We start from the raw sequence: 20,437 nt of genomic DNA on the forward strand, positions 1-20,437 counted from the left end.
TTCAAGCAGTAAGACTTGTATGCATTGCCTACAGCATATTTACAGAAGCTCGTGGAGTCCCTGTCAGTCGTATTACTGCAGTCCTTTGCTTTCACTCTGGATCTAACAAGTGCTAGGTTTCTTGGAATTTGAGTAAGTACAAGATGAATTAGATGATGCCAAATATCTAATGCTTGTTTTCCCAATAAATAAATGTTAAATTGGTAACTTGTCTCAGAAAACAATAGTTTTTCCATGCTTTGAGTTGAAGTACGAGTGATAGAATGTTTGATGATTTAATGGAGAAGAACCATAGACATTTGAATAAATCAAGTTGTAAAATCTCTTACACGTTTGATATGGAGAACAGAATCATATCGTATTTTGCAAATAAGACAAATATGTTATACTAGGCAGTTGGAAAGACAAGGCAAAACTAAGGTATAGTATGTAAAGATATTACAGGAAAAGGATAAACGTCTTCAGGAAATGATTGTTACGCTTATGTTGTTCACAACTCTGTTAGAAGTTGTTGAACGTCGATTAGAAGAGTGTGTTTGAAACATAAGGATTTTTTGTTGTTGTTGAGAATTTAGGTCATATTTTGCTGTCAAGAAATGTGGTAGACACAGAACTTTTAACAATTTTTGTGAGTATATTAAACGTTTCAGTACAATAATCAGTTCGTTTAAATTTTCTTCCTCTTCCCTTCCACGTACAGAAAATGCCAAACTATTCTAGTATGTAAGTATACTAATCGAAGTGGCAAAGGATTCAAACTGAAAGAACTTTCTCGAAAATGCAGGTCGGTAGCAAAAGTCAAGTTAAAGAGAAATAACAAGTGCGAGCCACATTAGGAAAAGCAACAACCTTATGTCTGGAATAGATTTTAGTCAAGGCTCTATCAATTTACAGGGTACATATATCCTTGAGGTTGCTGGATTCTTTCATTTTCGCAACTTGATTTCTTTGTTTCAGATGAAGGGGGACCTGAACCTGCTTGCGCTCGAAATTGATAAGAGTGTTGCAGGTATGAAAAAGGTAGAAGTCCAAAGGAGTGATGTCGGGGCTATATGGTGGATGTGGCTCAGCATCAACATCAATAACAATGATCATCAATCGGCTTCAATCAACATCAATAGGCCGGCAGAGCGCTCTGCTTGAATGTCCTTGTTTTGAATTTTCCTACCAAACCTTCAGAGTATCATACACACACTGGAGAAAAATTAGAAACCCAAGATGAATATTTTATTGGACCATTTTTTGCACGGATAACTGCTCTGATTTGTTTGTGTATCGAGTCTACATGCTTCTGGACTGCATTTACATCCAGAGAATATCATGCATTGGCTATGCAGCTTTTTAGATCTTGTAAATTAAATGGAAGAGGAGAGATCTGTCAGTTTCCACCATATCTCACACCTATGGGGTTAGGATCCTGGCTATGCGGTGGCCAGAGAAGATGTTGGAAGTCAGAGTGATGATCAGCAAACCAATTTTGAACACTTCTGGTACAATGCATAGTTGAATTATCGTCCATGAAGTATCGGTCGCCATCAGGATAAAAATTCAACATTTCAGGGTGCACTTGATTTGCCAGTATATCTAGGTATCTCATGGTTGTATCTTTACCCTCGAGGAGCACCAGGACACCATTTCCATGCCAGCAGAAGATGCCCCATATCATGACTCTCCCACAAGACCCTTGCACAATGCGAGTAAGGCAAGATGGATTCATGGCTTAATGGGATTCTCGCCAAAATCGACGTCTTCCATCAGTGCAAATAAGGTGTAGCGTGATTCTTCCGACCATATTACCCGTTTCCAATCCCCAGATGACCAGTGTCTTCTTTCCCGACAGTACTGTAAAGGAATTCTTGCATGTCCGGCAGAAACTGGTGATTTTCTCACAGCCACCCGACTATGCATTCGTATTCTCTGCGCATGGCTCGAGCTGAAATCTGTTGGGAAGAGTCTTGGCTGACGATCTGTGTCAGTTGAAGCACAGTAAAGTCTCTGTTCTGTCGTACACTTCGTCTGATACGACGCCGATCATTCTCGGCGTCGTTCTAAGAGTCTAAGAGACTATGATCCTCTTAGAAAACTGCGCTGGAACCGCAGTGACGTTTTTTAAAGAAGGATTGTGGGTTCCGATTCCAACTTTTAAAAACCTTTGATATGGCTCCTTTTGAGAACCCAATGAGATTTGCTGTATTGGAAATCGAGGCCCCTGCTAAATGGGCACCAAAAATAAGCATTTTTTCAATGGTGAAAGATCTGTCGTTTTTCCCATTTTACTTTTACTAGACTTATATTTCAAACTATACTAGTATTTTACTAAACTTATATTTCAAATTATATTACTTCATTCATCGGGAAACGCACTCTTACACCTTACTTATACTAGCATTCTAACCACGTGTATGTAACCCACGTCATAAAAAATTGCAAACTTTATCCCTAGCATTCATTCAAATGAAAATCTCAAAGGTTTTCTAATTCATTGGCCAATGTACGTATGATACAGCATTAGTGCCTAAAGATGTATATATGATTTTGTGACATTCTGTAGCTGACTTTTTGCTCCATAACTGGAAGTAAATGATGGTTCTAATCTGGTATTGCGATAGTTCCATCTCAGACACCTTGTACTTAATAATAACGATATTTTTTTACAAATTTTGCAACACACGGTTCTAAAGGAAATATTTCTTTCAAATGCTAAAAATCGTTTGAGAAAATATTATTAAACATGCCAACGTTAACTGTTCGCGCAGACGATATTTGCCGTGGCGGAAAACTTTCGTTAAAACTTGATATTTTTGTTGGAGGCGAGAAGAAACTGTCTGGAAATTAAATAAATGTTAAGTAAATTATTTCAGATTTTATTTAATATAACTTAGATGTACGTTTTATAAACGCGGGAAAGAATCCAGCAAGTTTCATAATTTTGTACTTAAATAAATTAAACGTATTACAAATAAATAATGTATTGTTGCTTTCTTATGGCGTTCCTCCATGATATCTTAAATGCGTAGAAAAAAGTAAAGAAAAAAGTTATCATTGTTGAGTTTGTTAATTTTTCGCGTGAAATCTTTTATTTTTGTTGGGGGAGGGGATACTTTAACAATTTGGAAAGTTTATTGCTAAAGTTTCAAGTTACAAAAAATGTAAAATTTTAAAATATGAAAATATTAAATTTTAAGTTTAAAAATTTTAATTTACACAATTCTTTCACAGTTTATGATTTTATATTTTTAGTTTTGGTTTGAAAACCTCATATGCAGTTTCCAGTTTAGGTCTGAAATAATTCAGTTACACTAACGTAGAACTTTAAGAATTGATATCCCAAGAGAACAACAAAGTATGAAATATAAACACCATAGTTTTTGAAAGACTTGTTATAAACAAAATATATTCTATGTGATAAATAGTAGAGAAGCTTGCAGTGAAATCAGTGTTCATCAGAAATTATCGCTACATGGAATTTGTATTTATGTATAAGAGAAAGAAATTAAATTAATGAAGACATAGCTGTGTCTTTTTTTTTTTCACTGGATAGCTTGGGCTCTAGACTTATACTTCAAATTCACTTTTTAAAAAATATTTCACTTAACATGGCAATATCGTACATTTTCCCAGAATGCAAAACGTTTTACTAAAAATAATAATCAGGTCTTTATTTAAAAAAAGGTTGTGATATCCATAACACGTCTAGAAACATGATACATATTGGAATACGTAAACTAACATATTGGTCGAACATATTGGAATACGCAAACTAAAAATGCATTGTATTTCCTCTATAAAAATGCATAAAATGTAAGTAGCACAACATGATGAAGGCTACCCCACTGAACGTAGATGAATACACCATGGCTATATAACGGGCTAATCACTATATGGCATTTACATTTATCATATAGGTTATTAGTGGAAAGATATTTCAATAAATTTTCATAGCTTTATTATATGCGTTTGCAAATATACTCTATAGAAAGTTTGAAAAGTCAGTGTCGTTAGATTAGCAATTTTTGTTTGTCTTACGAAATACGTCATAAAAGTTATCAGATTTTGATATACGACGTCAGCAGTTCTCCACATTTTCAACAATAAAGGAATGATTATACGAGCAGTAAAAGATATACACGCAACAATCAAAACACTACAAAGCAAATGCCTTAACTCAAACATGACAAAAAGATTATAAATAGAACTAATAAACCAAATGTATATAGTATATACATATGTGTATAACATAAAAATATGCTAATGAAAATTATAATTTAAGCTAGCGGTAACCCCTTAATTCGCCTTATCTATTCTATCATAATAACCTTTCTCGACTGCGTCATTTATAGATCAATCCTTTGCATGGCTTGCGTAATGCTGATGACGTAGTTAATTCGAAGCTTGAAATAAAAATTTTGAGAACTGGAATCTTTCAAACCTAAACCAAAACTTTCTGTTGGGGAGCTTCCACATCGGAAAATTGCGCACTTTAGCTTCTACGTGGGCTGCCTCTTCCACGCTGTTTCGCTGGGCTCTGTTACTGTCGCAGCAGTCATTATCAAAAATGTGAATCTTCTGAAAACAGGCACGGTTAGAGTGCCAAGCGAATTGTGGCCACAAATGTTAATTTAAATAAAATTGAATTTAATTCTTCTCGACTGCTAAGTTTCTTAGTAATTGTGAAATCAATATATTAGCATTCTACACAATTAGAATTCTTCCTCTTCACTATGGATCTGCGTGCTACGCCATCACCATTTGCTATGTCCTTTTCATATTTTTTATTACACACACACATAGTATATATATATATATACCAGAATTAAACAAAAATATTGAGGTTTTAGTAAGCTTAGTACATATTCACTCTGGACGTTGTTCTGAACTTTATATCAGTTCAAAATATAAATTCCCCATTTCCCAAAATTTCAGTTATTTGGTAAAATCGTCATTTCAGTTACGTGGCTTATATAGGCAACTAACTTCCAGTTCTCCAAGGTAATACCAGGGAAAATTCCACTGTTAATTAAAAACCACGATTAATTCCATGGCAAATAAAAATAATAAGAAAAGGGATTGATTAATATTATAATTAACAGAAAAGTACTTTTAACAGTGTACATGTACTTTTAAGCAGTTTTATCGGAAAAATAAATTCATTTGGTTACCAACATTAAATATTTAATTTAAGTTCTCTTCCCCTCGAACGCATGTGCGCACGGTGTTTCTCTCTGTATTTCTTTCTATCTACGTCTATGTTTTTCTCTTATTTCACGATGCGCATGCATTTTGTTTCTGCATTACTCCTGTCTTTTGGTAGAGTCAATGACCAGTAAAAGATTAAGACTCTACATATAATTTGTATCTTTGTAGCTTTATGTTTACATTTAGCAGACGCATTAACAGTTGATGGATGAGCAGTTTACATTTAACCGATCAGTAGTTGCTTGTATATTCTGGATTACATGCAGTAAATTACCTGTCGTTGCGAATGAAAACAGCTCCTGTATACAATAATATCATCTGATACCATTTTCTCTTCGCCTTTGCATTTTGTGTTTTCAGACCGTTTCGTTTTAGGTTCATATTTTGCTGCAGCAATTTTTCTTTCCTTCCACGATAAACGGGACTTGTCATTTTCTTGAATGAACTCGATTAATCTGCTTCCCACATAATTGTCAATCAACTCTACACTTCTGAATTAATCATGATTTTCTTCATTAAAGCCCCTGCCTCCAGAAGCCACTTATTATCACTAAGCAAAATACATTTACAGTGGCATACAAGGCCTTCAAGAACATAAGTAACATAGTCATGATATACAGTAATCAGAAGATTTCAAATTTCAGATTTGATGCCATAATAGAAGAAAAATAATAATAGAGTCTATTAACTCCAACTTCAAAAATGAATCAGTGGCAATAAGGAAATCGCCTACCTACGGTATACAGATACATGAGCCCATAAATTTGCGACAATTCTACTTACTCTAAATATAAAATATCATAATCAGTTCCAGCCAGAAAAACATTGCCAGCAAAACGATAAATCTCTGACATAAGAAATATGCGCAAGAACATAACAACAAAAACTTATACCAGATCAAGACAATGCTAAGATAAACCATTTAAGTCAAACATGGGACAATCCAAACAGGAAACAAAAATGCAAACAATAACATTTGGTCAAAATCAATGTTTAACATTAGCCTAGTGAATCAACCTTATCTTCATGCAAGGAAACATCAAAACTGCATACATGAACATGCATGAGCATAATGCTATGACCCCTACATTAGAAGGTTACCAATGCATTAAGTAAATAAAAAATATAGACAATTTTCATGAATATCAATTTTTATCAAAACAAATACACTATACCATGAAAACAACATTAAATGAAATTTACTTCAATGATGAAAAATGGGACGATAGACATTTTAAATAACTAATCTTCAATTTAGTCAAGAGTACAAACCATTGAACAAAGCCATACTATATTAACAATATACAACATTAATCCATGCAAAATTTTAGGTACCTTTTATAAAAAAAAAATCATGTGATTTTAAACACAATCAAAAATTGTGCAATACAATCAAAAATAAAATTGCAAACAATGAAACCTGATTCAATACGACATTTCATAGAACTTTAACGATAACAACGCAAAAGACCAAAATGACCTTAAGGACCTAAAATACAGAATCACTGTTATTGATTAACAGTATCTTTCATCAAAGACCAAAAAGACATTATTCTAACAAAAGCAATCAGTTTATACAGTGCAACTCCTTATACAGTGCAACTCCATATTGCATAGTTAAGGAAGTAAAAATACCTGCCTTAAAAGAGCAGTAGCTGCATATAGAGTCAATCAGAGGTCAATATATAAATCAAAATATATTCAATAGATTTGTATAAATGCTGAACAAAATTCTGAACAAAACTACATCATGCATCTAAATACTGTACGAACTAAAGTGTTTTTACCAATTGCCATTGCTAATTAAAAATGTTATATATGTTATTTAACTGAATCAATACTACGCACTTCTCTCAAGCGTCCCAAAATCGAAAACAATCTGTCATTTAAAAAAGAAAAAGAGAAAAGGAAAAAACAGGAAAACTTAAATTTTCTGATTTATAATAAAATTTCGATAGCTTTTAACGTAAAATAATTTGAAATTAAGTTAAAATTGGACACTTAGTTGAAGTTTGCTATTAATGTAATGGACAGCTTAAATTACTTAACAGCATATATTTTTAATAATACAATTTAAAACGTTCCATGTGATCAGGGTTCAAGAAATATTATTTTATGTTCAAAATAGAACATGATTAAAAGGCAAAGAACATACATATCAGGTTACAAGTTTCAAGGTTTATTCAATTCCATTACATAATTTTCATCCTGTCGATGCCAGATTAAAAACACAAAAACATGCATCATGAACCATGTTCGCCCCTTATAGGCAATTAAGTTAGATTTTCAGACAAACTTTCTTATTCTTACTTTCTTGTTGACCATTTTGACATATAAAGTAGATTCATTAAACGTATAATATTTCGTAGGTAATTAAATAAAAAATTTAAACGGATATTTAATTTAAAATCTGCAGTCATTACATAATTGGTAGAGCTCGAAACTCATAATCTAGCTGAAAAATTGTAAGATAAATTATCGAGAGATAAAAAAAAAATATTATTCACATGATCTGAAAGTAACAGTTAATTTAATTAAGTTAAGGAGTAATTTAATTTTTTGAAGAATCGTTATGCAATTAAAAACGCTGGTAATTCTCTTTACTCAAGAAGAAGGATCAAGCTAAAATTATTAATTGCAGATAAAAAACCGAATATCAAAGATTTAAAAACATGTTTCGTGAAATAAAATGCTTAATTGCTTTATATTAATTATAGAATAAGCAGAACCTCTAATACACTCATAATTTAAACCATTTAATTGCTTAACGTTACAAAAAGTCAGCCGTAATAAAATAAGATGTATTTAATTCGGTTTTCAAATCTTTAAGCTCTTTTCTTTTTTAATTTTTTCCTTTTGTGCCTGAGAATTTGATTTCAAAGCCGGAGTCATATGTTATAAAAGATAATAATATTCTACTGATAACGAAGTTTGTTTTTTAGTAACACTGTCGTTTCTAAGTATCTCGTAAGTTAATTATATTAAATTAGCTATAGCTTGAGAGAGAGAGTTTATTCTCTCTCGAGAAAAGGGTGAAGCAAATACTTACAAAAGTGTTCACTAAAACTAAAAAATTTGGTTTATTTTTATCTTCACATGCATCAATGAAATATTCAAAGGAAAAAGAGAAAAAGGAATTACATGTTTCACACTGGAATGTTTGATAGAATGAATTTTCTCCTCCTAGGAAAACCTAGCGACGCGTATCGTTCAATTACAGTAAGTGCCCACTTAAAGAGTTAGACTCTTTTCCTTTATGTTTCATTTAATGAGTTATAGAATTTCGGAAACTATTAACCAAAAGAGAGGAAAGTTTATTGGTATTTTCCATTTAAGTAATATTGTGAGAACAGAGTTGAACCGGAAGGAAACAGTGGAAGCAGTCTTTCTAAATTGAAAACTTACCTCAAATGTTTAAGTCATCAAAAGAAAGAAACCGATGAAGAGAGTTACAAAATTGTATCAAAACTGAAAGTTATTTTTATGAGACTATGAGATTGTTATTTTTCTGAGAGAAGCTGAATTCTCTTCAGTAGTGTGTTAAAAATCTTACAGATGTGTAATACAATTTTCAAAAGGGCATTTTAAGAGAGAAAATACCGTTTTATATTCAGCTATTACAGTATATTTCAGTGTTGTAACACAACTCTATGAAGATTCAGATCAAATTGGTTTGATAAAATTTTGGCAACTTTTAATTAAACTTAGAGGAATAATTACTGGATTCTGGTAAATTAAGTGGAGAATAAAAGACGTACTAAACAGTAGCATATTATTAAATTCTTTTACATGTCTAATTTATTTCGTAATAAAATTCCATTATTAACGCCATAACTATGTTTCTTATCTCCAAGCGTTGTAGCAAAGTTCTCAGTTAATGTAAAACACAACTATTTCAAGTTTTTGTAATTCTTGATAGTTCTTGTTATTAAAAAATAAGGAATTTTGTTTTACTGAAGTTAAGTAAATTATTTAAAATTGGTTTTAATCCATTCGTCGATGTGGCTGATTTTATCTACTATAAGAAGAAATCCAGATTTCTAGCGCCACCGTTTAAAAAATTAGTCTACTTTAGGGTCCGTTTTGTGTACATAAAGGCCAACTTAATACGAGTTTTGGTTAACACGGCAGTATAATACGTTTTTCTTAATCAATATGAAGGCATACATTCCAGAAAAATAAAGTATTTGAAGTTATTATTAGTTAATATTTATTTTTAATTAATTTTTTAAATTGTTTTGCACACAGATCAATCAACACATAGAAAAGTATAAGATCAGTTATAAAACAATTAAGTGATATTTTGAATACAATTTGTGCAAAACGAAACTTCTGAGAATCAACAGTTCACTAAATCAATTTAAGACTACCGGAAATCTGCACGCAAACTGTATATTTGCATGCGGTGAATCTGCGTACTTTCAGAGGAGTATATGAATCTGAATCTGTGTGCTATCAAAAGAATATATGAAAATATTGTACATATTAGAAAGTTTACAGCAAGTAGTTAGTAATAATAATATAAATATCAATAATAATGTTTATCTCCTCAATAACGTTCAAGTGGGTTATCAGTTTTCCACCGCATACTTAAGAATAAAGTTCTCTTTTAAGTGAAATGGATTATTTGTCAGAACACATTCGTATTTTTAATTAACTGAAGTTCAATCGGAGAATAGGTTTACAAATATTTAACTAAGCAAATGATTTTTAGTGATTTATAATATTTTATAAAAAAAAGGAATTCTTTGGTTAGAATTAACTTCCGATTATAATTTACTATATGATAGTCAATGATAAGCAATTTCTAAACTCATCTTTGCTCTTCCGTATTGGTAAATATGAGCTTTAGACCAGCTATAAATAATATGCATTAAATGGGAAGAGACAAATACGGTTACCGAAGACTTATTAATGCTAATTCTAGGTAATCTTTATAATCATATACAAATGACAAAGTGTCAAATGAACTTTCTGAGTATTTTATTTACTAACAACAAACTCTGTATTCCATTCTCCTAGATTATTTAAGTTTAATCAAAAACACATATATAAGGCTTTACCTTACATAGGTGTTTTTAGGGAAAATACTCATGGAAAATGCAGTGTTTTGAAATATTTGTTGATTTTGCTAAAGGATGGCGTTACAAGCCCATCTGTTTGGTTTTAATCTCTATCTGATCACGTGACTAAAAATGATGATTAATATGGTGCTACTTTGGTAGACGGTTGCACGGATTTTGGCGATTTCTTGGCGATTTTCCTTTGGCGAGTAATACAACTTATGGTAAACCCATTGCTGGATAAGTTATTTATGGTAACCGATACTTTGTTGTCATTTTATTTAAAAAATAATGCGTTTTATTGTGCATAAATTCCGTGTTTAAAATATTATTTATGGCTTTTAAATATTAAAAATCAATTTAATTTTGCATTTTTATTTGAAATAAAAATTTTATTGTTAATCATATTTTATGAAATTTTATGTTGTGGATGATGTAATCAATGACGTCACCTTACTTTAAAAGTAATTCCTTTTAATATGTATAAATTTATCTAATGTTTTAAACATTGTTTATGGCTGTTAAATATTAAAATACAATTTAATTTTGCATTTAAAAAATGATTTTATTATGTATGAATTTTTAAATAATTTTAATTCTAGCCGTGATGTAATAAGCTTTGATAAGCGTAAGCTTTGATTGGTTATAGAATATTTGTTCGTTAACGAGCTGTAATCAGCTCCCTGATTGGTTACTGACAATTTGTGCATTTCCGCGCCGTTTTAAAATTTAATTCATATCTTCGAATTCCTTCAAAGATGTTATCTAAATTATGATTCTGATTTTTTTTGTGGTACTTATCAATAAACAACAGGTTAAATACTCAAAAAAATGTAAGTACATATTTTCCTTTATTTTATAATTGTATACTTCAATTTTTGTTAAAAAAATAATACACTATTTTCAGTAATTGCTGAGATAAGTATTGTCCATATGTTTTAATGTTAATTATATTCTATATAACGTATTTTAAAGTATTTGAATTTATTAATATTCTAATTCTTTTAAATGCTGGTATGATGGTTTTTAATTGGATATTCAATTTCAGTAATATTTTAATCTAATTAAACGTTGGCCAAATGTTTTTATAGCGGTATTTTTATTCTCTTCTTTGCTAAATGAAAGTAATAATAACCTTACTTTAGTATTTTATACTCATAGTAAATGTATTTATTTACACTTGCCTGCCATCTTAAAAAACGACATTTTCAACAAAAAATTAATCGATTACTTTTAACGATATTTATTTATTTATTTATTTATTTATTTATTTTATGTTTCGAGTACTTTACTAAGCGTAAAAACAGCGTTTTTCAAGATGGCTGACGTTTGTAAAAACCGCGCCAACAATTGCGCCAAAGTAAATCGCCAAAAATCCGTACAACCGTCTACCAAAGTAGCACCATTAATATTTAAATTGATAAAGATGAGTCTTCTCTGGGTTAGAATTCAGGTTACAGTGTGTTGTTTAATTGAATGTTCGAAATATTCGAAAGAACTACAAGGTCCCTCTTTTGAAGCTTTGTACCTCGACTTAAGCTTTTAGCCTAACATATGTATTTTAAATAAAAGATGAAAAAAACAAAGCATCCCATACAATATACCTAGCTCTTTGGTTCTCTCTTTGTTTTGATTTGATTTCAACGGATTTCACAATGTGATGCACTGGCTGCGAATTAGAGAGAAAAATCTAATGAATGTTTGAAAATGGTATTTGCAACATCCGAATTTAGCACTTTTGCGAAGACTGCTTAATTTACTAAAATGGAATAGAACACGCTGAATAAACAAAAAGCAAATGAGGACGTTTAAATTGCAACTCAAATTATTAAAAATGTAGACGAATATTTAGAAGAAAGAAAACAAGAGCAGCTGACAAATTCTTCGAAGTTGTTAAATAGTAAAGAAAAAGACCTACATAATTTAGGTAAAAAGTGCAAAATTTGAGTGAAAGTGATTATCAATTAGAGTCAGATATTGAAACTCCTATAGAATGTAATGATGAAATAAAAATAATGAAGTCTAAAAGCCGACCGTTATTTAAAGAAATCCATTTCTCATATTACCAACTGAAATTTAAGTATTTCATCTATGGAAATCGTGACCAAAAGATTGATGGTAATTTGAAATTACCCAAAATGTTAATTCACAAATTTTACAGCGACTATATCGATTGAATGAATTTTTGGAAATTACGGTTCACGATAACGTTACACTTTTAAAGTTAAAAACATTTAATTATTTGAAAAACCTGTTTAGGTGGAAATTTTAGCCATTGATAATCTCTCAATTTCAGACGCTAAGAAAGAAGAAACGACAGAAAGGATAACAAATTAAAATAACTATTAGTAAAACAATATAACCCTCACAATGTACTTCTTACACGGGAATTAAGGTATACATACTTAATAACTGACTATACTACTTACGTAAATTTAAATTATAGTTTTATTCTGATTGAGAGAAACCTGTATAGATTTTGTACGTTCTGCAGTAACATTTTGCAATACGTTTATATTTGATATTTTATGACGCAAGTAAAAAACATTTTTAGTGTTTTGAGTGAAGTCATTACTTTCTGTAAATAAATCATTATCAGGTAAAGGATAAGTAAGATATTAAGGCTCAAATATAGTTCTAAATTTTAAGTCTGGTTCATAAAACTTTTCATTAATAGCCTATTAATAAAACTATAATGCATTTTTATTAATATTGTTACGTTTTTCTTCGTACGTACGGGTTCCTTGATTTGGAGTGAATAACGACGACACTCGATGAAGTATAGAAACACAATTTATTAGCCATTATTACTCAGTACAGCTCCAAAATCACGTTTACAGTCATAAAAGAAGTATTATAAAGGTGCTGTGCTGAAACAGTCAGCGACACAGCCTCCAGACTATCAGGCTATAACGGTGAAGACAGCTTCACGGCAAAGCAACAGAGTACAGCTCCCGACTCTGTTCGGTCGTTCGCGGAACGCTACGTACTCTTGAGACTCTCCACGCTACAACTCGGGATGTATTCTACGATAGACTAGAGTACAGCTCCCGACTCAGCTCGGTAGTTCTCGGAGTTCAACACATTCTAAGAAAAAACTCGACGATGCACTAACTCGCGATACACTAAGAGACTCTCTCGATTCACTCGGCGACCAACTCGGAACTAGACTACGAGAAACCTGCTCATTGATTCTTAACTAGGCACTGACTCTCCGCGTACTAGCAGGGTTTATACAGCTTTTGGCTTACGTTAGAGAACATTCTGGGCCAAATTCGTTCCAGATGGTTCTCCATCTGTCTATGGCATATTGCCAATTTTGTCACCAAATGAGCGATTTCTCACGAAATATAGGCCAAATGGCAACCCTAAACCTGCTTTGCGGGGAAGCTATCTTAACGCGCTTGTACATTTCGTAACAATATAAATTTTTAAATGTTTCGAGTTTAATTTTTATGCAATATATAACTTCCTTAATTAGATAACGCAAAATCGTTTTAGAGTGAAATGAATGCTTATGACTGCAAATAGTAGTTTGGTAAATCTAAATTTAAAACTAACTAAATGATCATCAATCTCTTTAGAAAGAATAGAAAGATTCTGATTTCTAATATTTAAATCTTCCTTTTTTGGCATACTATTAACTTCAGAAAAGCAATGCGTTCATTAAGTAATACAATATATGCGTTCAACAACATGAACAAGAAGGAAGCTCGAGTAAAAGGCTTGGCATTTGAAAAATAGGAAACATGACACAATCAACAGAAGAAATAAAGCAACTGAAAGAAGAATTTCAGTAATTCAAAGAGCTTGTGCAATGACGCACATCAGTATTCACAATAAGGAGTTGACAGGAATGATAAATGTCTATGGTAATTACACATTCTTACATCTTTTAAGCATGTCGCGCCGATGAATGATACTTCGTTTCAGTTTTTATGTAAAAATGGCGAAGTTACGCAAACAACACGCTTTTATGTTAACTCTCAGATTCTCTTTGAAGAATGTAAGTAATCATTTTTAATTCTCCCAGAATTTCTTTGCTTTTGTCGGCATAAAAATTATTTCAAAGATCTTCCGTTACCTTTGAAAAGGATAGAAATACTTGTATATCTAATTTTCGTAAAAGTTTCTAACGATTAGATTTCCTAAAGTTTCTTTTGTTCTGTTTTAAATGACGTGCTCGTAATGATATTTTCATTGGTATATACTACATTTTTAATGATTAAAAGTAAATTCCTGCATATTTTAATGGCATTATAATTCCAGGAAAATGATCAATTCTTTTTAGTGTATGTATGCATTTATGACGTACTAAAATATTATCTATAAATTTTAGATAAATGACTCGATGCATTTGCTTATTTTGTATAAATGTATTACAAAAAGTTTCTCATGGGGTTACTGTTGCAGTTGTAAGAAAATTTAAAATTTATACTTTAAAATAAAAATTTAATTGAAATTGGGTCTGTCTTATAATTTAGTTCATTGTTAATCCTGGTTGCAATTTATCAAAGCCAAACGTATTTCTCACTGTTAAGATACACCAAAAAGGAAGTATATCCGAAGATTCAGACATAATATGAAAGCTGTTGATCCTTAAGTCACAAATTTCATTATGATACAATAGATAATTTTAAAATAAAATTTGAAGATCTTGAGAATGTTAGAGCTTTTTTTCCTCTGAAGAGAAAAAGCAGAGATGTTATTCATACTTTATATGGAAACTATTCTAAAGCATTAAACATAATATTTTTTGTCAATTTTAATTTATAAAAGATCTAATGCATTCACAGATAGCCACACGTTGTGAAACTAATATTCCTGAAATTGCTACAGACCAGAGTTTATCAAATTATTTTTCCTCTCTACCCTTCTGCTCTGTGTGAAGGCATTGAAACAGATTCCATAAAGACGATAGCAATATTATGATGTAATATATATATATATATATAAGGTCAATAAATTGGTAAGGGTAAATTAATTCTTAATTACACGTAAATATATACTATACCATAAATAAAAATTTTCTTGAAAACATTTGGCGAATTACCAAAAATTGTCTTCCGAACCACTGATGGATCGCGACACCTATTTTGCGAATCATTCTTGCATGACCATAATTTGAGAACATTGAAGAAAACTCGTTGATACACATGTTTATTAAAAGAGGCTGACCAGCGGCCGAGCGGTAGTTCGCTCTATACTGATAGTTCGGTCAAAGGTCGGAATCTCGAGAATGGGCTGGCTGCATGGGCGTTTTCGTGATTTTCCTCATGTAAAACGTGTATACGAACCAGTTTTCCTTAGAAACTCCATAGCGAAGGCATTCCTTCGCTTAGGCAGATAGCCTTCGAGTCTCATAAAACCAAAACTTTTCAATTAAAAGAATAATTATACAACTTCGTTAAAAATAGTCGGAAACGAAATAAAAATTGTTTGCTAAATACTGAAGTACAAAATGCGATCATGCAATATTTAAAAATAAATTAGGAAAGAAAACTTAAATTCGTAGCTTCGATTTCAAAAACCAAATCTAGTATATTATTTGATAAATAAATCTTTTTTATCATAGTGTCCTTGTTATCATTTTGCCATGTAATAGCAAACAAACAAAGAAAGGTCTTTATAACGGTTCACCCTAGCTAATTCACATATTATTCTAGCACGGGCTATCGGACAAAAACATTTGTATCATTTTTCATATTTATAGATTTTTGTCGAAAGCTAAACGTTTTATTTGATGATAATGTGCTGTTTTAAAAGCCATAATATCCCCGCTTGATTTACTAATATGATACCTTACACGTTTGATATAATCCAGGAGTGTTAGATACGCAAAATCGCTAAGCTCTAAAATGATGCATAACCTCCAAATGAAAAAATGTTTTTATGTGGACGCCACATGGTTTTCCCCGTACGGCCTGTTAAATTATAAATATTTTTTGCTGCACTCCATTTAAACTTATATCCTCGAATTATTCTAACTTATATTTTCCTCAAAAAAGTTGAAAATTATATCAAAAATTGCAAATTTTGAAATTAAATGTCTCGGTCAGTTTTTGTCTTACGGAAGATCAAGTTTAAATATTTTATAACAAGTATAAAATTTTCCAAAACGTAAGTACAAGAACCTAGAGGCCATATTAAAAGTTAGATTTCACTATTTGTCGAAAGGTAATTGTTTTCAAATTTGACATTGCAACCAAGGATTGCGAATATAAAGGCTGAGTAAAGGAATTTAAGCTAGGTAAGAATGTTAATGTACATATATATATAAATGTAATAAATAATGATGAAATACCAATAGTATACGTTTGATACTGCCAATAGCAATAAAAATGGGAGATGCGCAACTGGATGTTATGGCAGTTTCATGTACAAAATTTCAACGTTCTACGTCTAGTGTTTTTGAATTATGCTATTTACACTCATATATAGGTACATTCGAACATACGTATATATGTGTGTATCTAGCATAAAGACTAGGCTAGCATAAAGTCATTTTTAGGGCTAGCAGAAAGGTATTTTTCGTGACGTCTTAAGTACAAAAAAAATTCTTTTCGAATTTGTATTATAATCCGTTTTGGAAACAAAGAGTCCTTTATTCTGTGCTTACGGGCAGAGGTCCCAGAAGAAAACTGTCCAAATGGATTCGGGAAAGGTCAAAATGGAATGGACGTCTGAAACTTTAAAAACAGATATTTAAAATATGATACCCGATACTTTTACACGATTGCATTACTTGCTTTACTGCGTGCAAGGAAGTAATAATAGTAAAAATCAGACACTTACACAAGACTTGTATTCTAATTTTGAACAATATCAGGCTTCGAAAAGTTAAAATAAATATAACGAATCATTTCGTCAAGATAACCTTCTTTGTAAAGACCACCTGTGCTAATGTCCAACATTTCTAAGAATATAAATAAATTCAGTAATATATTATCACCTGTTTAAAACACTCACCTACAGAAGGGACCAAAATCTTTCGGAATCTCGTGTTCAATGTGTCCGTTTGCAATCCGATTCTCTTCTGTTGTTTTGCACATTATACGTATTTGCAAGAATATATGTACATCAATAGTTGACTCCTTAAAGTTATTTATATTGATGTCTAAATACAAATATATATTTGAAATAATAAATAATTATGAAATAATAATAATTAAAAGAATAACTTTTAAACTGCAATCATCATATTTATATTCTATATATAATATAATTATGCTTATTTGATATCTGCTTTAGATGAATGATATTAATTAAAGAAATGAAATCGTATCTTCCCACAAGGCAAGATTTTGAAGAGTTGCAGTTAATTAATGATAAAGAGTTAAAAAAGAGAGAGTTAGAAATAGTTACTTTTGAAAGTAACTTTTAAGAGTTACAAAGTGCTAAGTTATTTGACCAATAAAAGCAAAATGAAAAGAAACATAGCTGCATAATGTTTGACAAGTGCGAATCAAACACATATTGAAAAAACTATGCATAACACATTCCTTTCTTACATTTTTTTTTTTTAATTTTAGTGAGTGATGGGATCATATTATGCACGGGGACATGATTCTCTTCTCCTTTTTTGTATTACTTTTTTTTTCTATGTATAACGTTTTCAGTTAAGTTTACTGTTTTTAACCGATGGCATTCGATTTATTTCCGTTTTTATCTGCTCGTGAATGACAAGAAAGTAAGTAAATAAATAAAATAAACTAGCTTCTGTTTTTCGAATTTGAAAACTTGCGTGGATTTGAGAAAACTACGCTTTTTTGCAGTTAGAAAAATAAATGGGGGTGGAGATACATTTAATTTCATAAAATATTCCATCCTTACCTTTGCAGCTTTGAAGTGGAAAACAGTAAACCCGTCGTTCTCTTCGGTAAAACAGTGGCTGCTTGCAAAAACGTTGTTACAACCTCATGGTCACCCATTCCAGAACGGATAACTCAGCTTATGTGTTCCTAGGAAAAGAAGGGGAGGAAATTCAGTCGCATATGAGTTCCATTACATCCATTCTCTAAAAGTTATTCTTTTCTAGTCTTCGTCTGTCGAACAAAAGTTTTTCTATTATTCGTGAAGGCATTTTGTTCTTGAGTTTCGTCCTCCACCCTTTTAAGCAAATGATTTTTCGAGCAAAATACATATTTTTTATCTTTGTTTTGTATCTTTAATATTTTTCTTCTGGTTCGGTTCATCCCTTTACAACACTCCTTTTATCCCTTTCCCTCAAAAACCCGTTATTTTCGGATTTGTTCTTCAGGCCTACATGTCCCATCCTTTTGCATTTTCGCAGGATCAGGCGAAAGCAATTTTCTCCAAGAGAACGTCTTTTTTTTTTTTTTATTTGTTTATCATATTCTTCCTTCCTTTATAGGCTAAGAAGAATCAAAGTGGCTCCCATTTTTTAGCTCTTTCTCAGTAGACTATAGAATTCTTCTTTTTAATTCTTTATTATTGTTTTATTTCTTTTAGATTTATTTTTTATCGGAATTTTTTCTACAGTTGGATTTTAAATCAGTTGACTCATCTCTGGAACATACTGTTAACTGGCTTTCGGATTTAAAATTACAGAGCTGTCAATTTTCGATTACAATATTTCTTTTTGGTGTCTCTAACAGCATACTAATTATAGAAGGTGTCATTTAATGAGAGATTTCTCATTATCGAATTAATTATTTTTTTTTAATTCCAGGAGATCACAATCTTATACTTTTCCTTACTGTATATAAAAAAGTAACCTTCTGTTTCTGTTTACTGCTTTCACAATGTGAATATAGAATTGATTTTTTGTTGAACTTAAAGAGCGTAGTGAAAATAAACTTTTGGCATGATATACAAACTTATCTTTTCATAATGCTCAAAACAGTAAAGCTTTCTCTAATACATATGTGCTGATGGAAAATGAAATTCCAACACCAAGAAGAAATCAATTTAGACGAATGAAATACAGATAAAACGTTTGCCTATAAAACCTATTTATTTAATCGACGTTTCGAGGCCACAAGTTAATGCATGTGCGAGAAGAGTCATTTCAGACATGAAATAGTGGCACATTAATAACTGCTGTAGGCTCCGTGACATTGAATGCAAATTTGCAATTGTGCCGTTTGTCACCTACAAGTCATTCTGTCAGATGGATTTCCATACATGTTATACCTGGTCTGTCAAATCAGCAACAGCCCATGCTGGTTGTGGACGGATGACATTGGATTTGTAGTTCAATCATGTCGCATACGTGCACGATTGAATAAGACTGATTATCTCGAAAGCTAAAGAGCAACATGTCGAAACTCTGTAGAAAATGTTGGGTAATAGAAACCGTGAGGGACGTTATGCTGTTGAAAATGCCCCCTGGAATACTGCTTAAGAATGGTAGAACAACCAGCACATCACCAGTGTGACGCACAAATTTGCTGTCAATGTATGCGCGAAATCCTGATGTAGGTCCAACTTATCTACGCCGCAGATAGCTTGGTTCTAAGAGTTCACCTGGCCTCATTCTAACAAATATACGGCCATCACTGGCACATAGACAGCTGTCATCTGAAAACAGATCTTCACTTCGCCCTCGAAAGAGCTCTATCTTGACACCGTTGAAATTCCAGGTATCGTATGGACGCTACAGTGCGTCGGGCTCAAAGCTGTCCCTCAAGTAATCCAATTTTCAGTTCGCTGTGCCAACAAAAGCTCGAATATCTGCTGCAGATGCAGTGAGATGAGACACAAATATGTGGAGAATACGGCGGTGTTTCCTTTGAGTGGTGGCACATGTGCGGTCGGAACCTGCACTTCTTGAAGGAGCACTTCCCATTACCACTGCTGTCACATGCAGGCACAATGGATGCATGCCTGGCACTTCTGCAACTTCTTCTTGGTGTTTTACCATCTGTGTGTAGAATCATGAATATAAAACCAGATCATATAGTTTACACATTGTCCACTTCTAAAAATTCGATGAACTAATAATTGAATTCTTACTGTACAATCATGTTAAAAGTAAAATACTAGAAATTAGCAAAATTGGACGAAATAATAAATTGTAGCAAATGTTGTGTATCAAAAGAGAAGTAATGTAAATCAGCAGGTACGGGTAGGCGTGGCCGGGACCCCGGGATTTTAACATTGATCATACAGGTGAGTCCCGCTACTCATGTGAACCCCAGTTTTGAGGAAAAAAA

The 20,437-nt window shown here is 31.8% G+C and overlaps 1 protein-coding gene across 3 annotated transcripts in view; it reads left to right on the plus strand.

Annotated features, from left to right (window-relative positions):
- The window catches only part of LOC118181836 (cell adhesion molecule Dscam1-like), a 1,419,238-nt gene that overhangs the window by 1,223,930 nt on the left and 174,871 nt on the right, over nucleotides 1-20,437 (plus strand). The window lies entirely within an intron of this gene.

The sequence above is a fragment of the Stegodyphus dumicola genome, chromosome 5 (assembly GCF_044657685.1).
Source record: "Stegodyphus dumicola isolate Sdum_Otavi_A_Nest chromosome 5, ASM4465768v1".
NCBI classification, from domain to species: Eukaryota; Metazoa; Arthropoda; class Arachnida; order Araneae; family Eresidae; genus Stegodyphus; species Stegodyphus dumicola.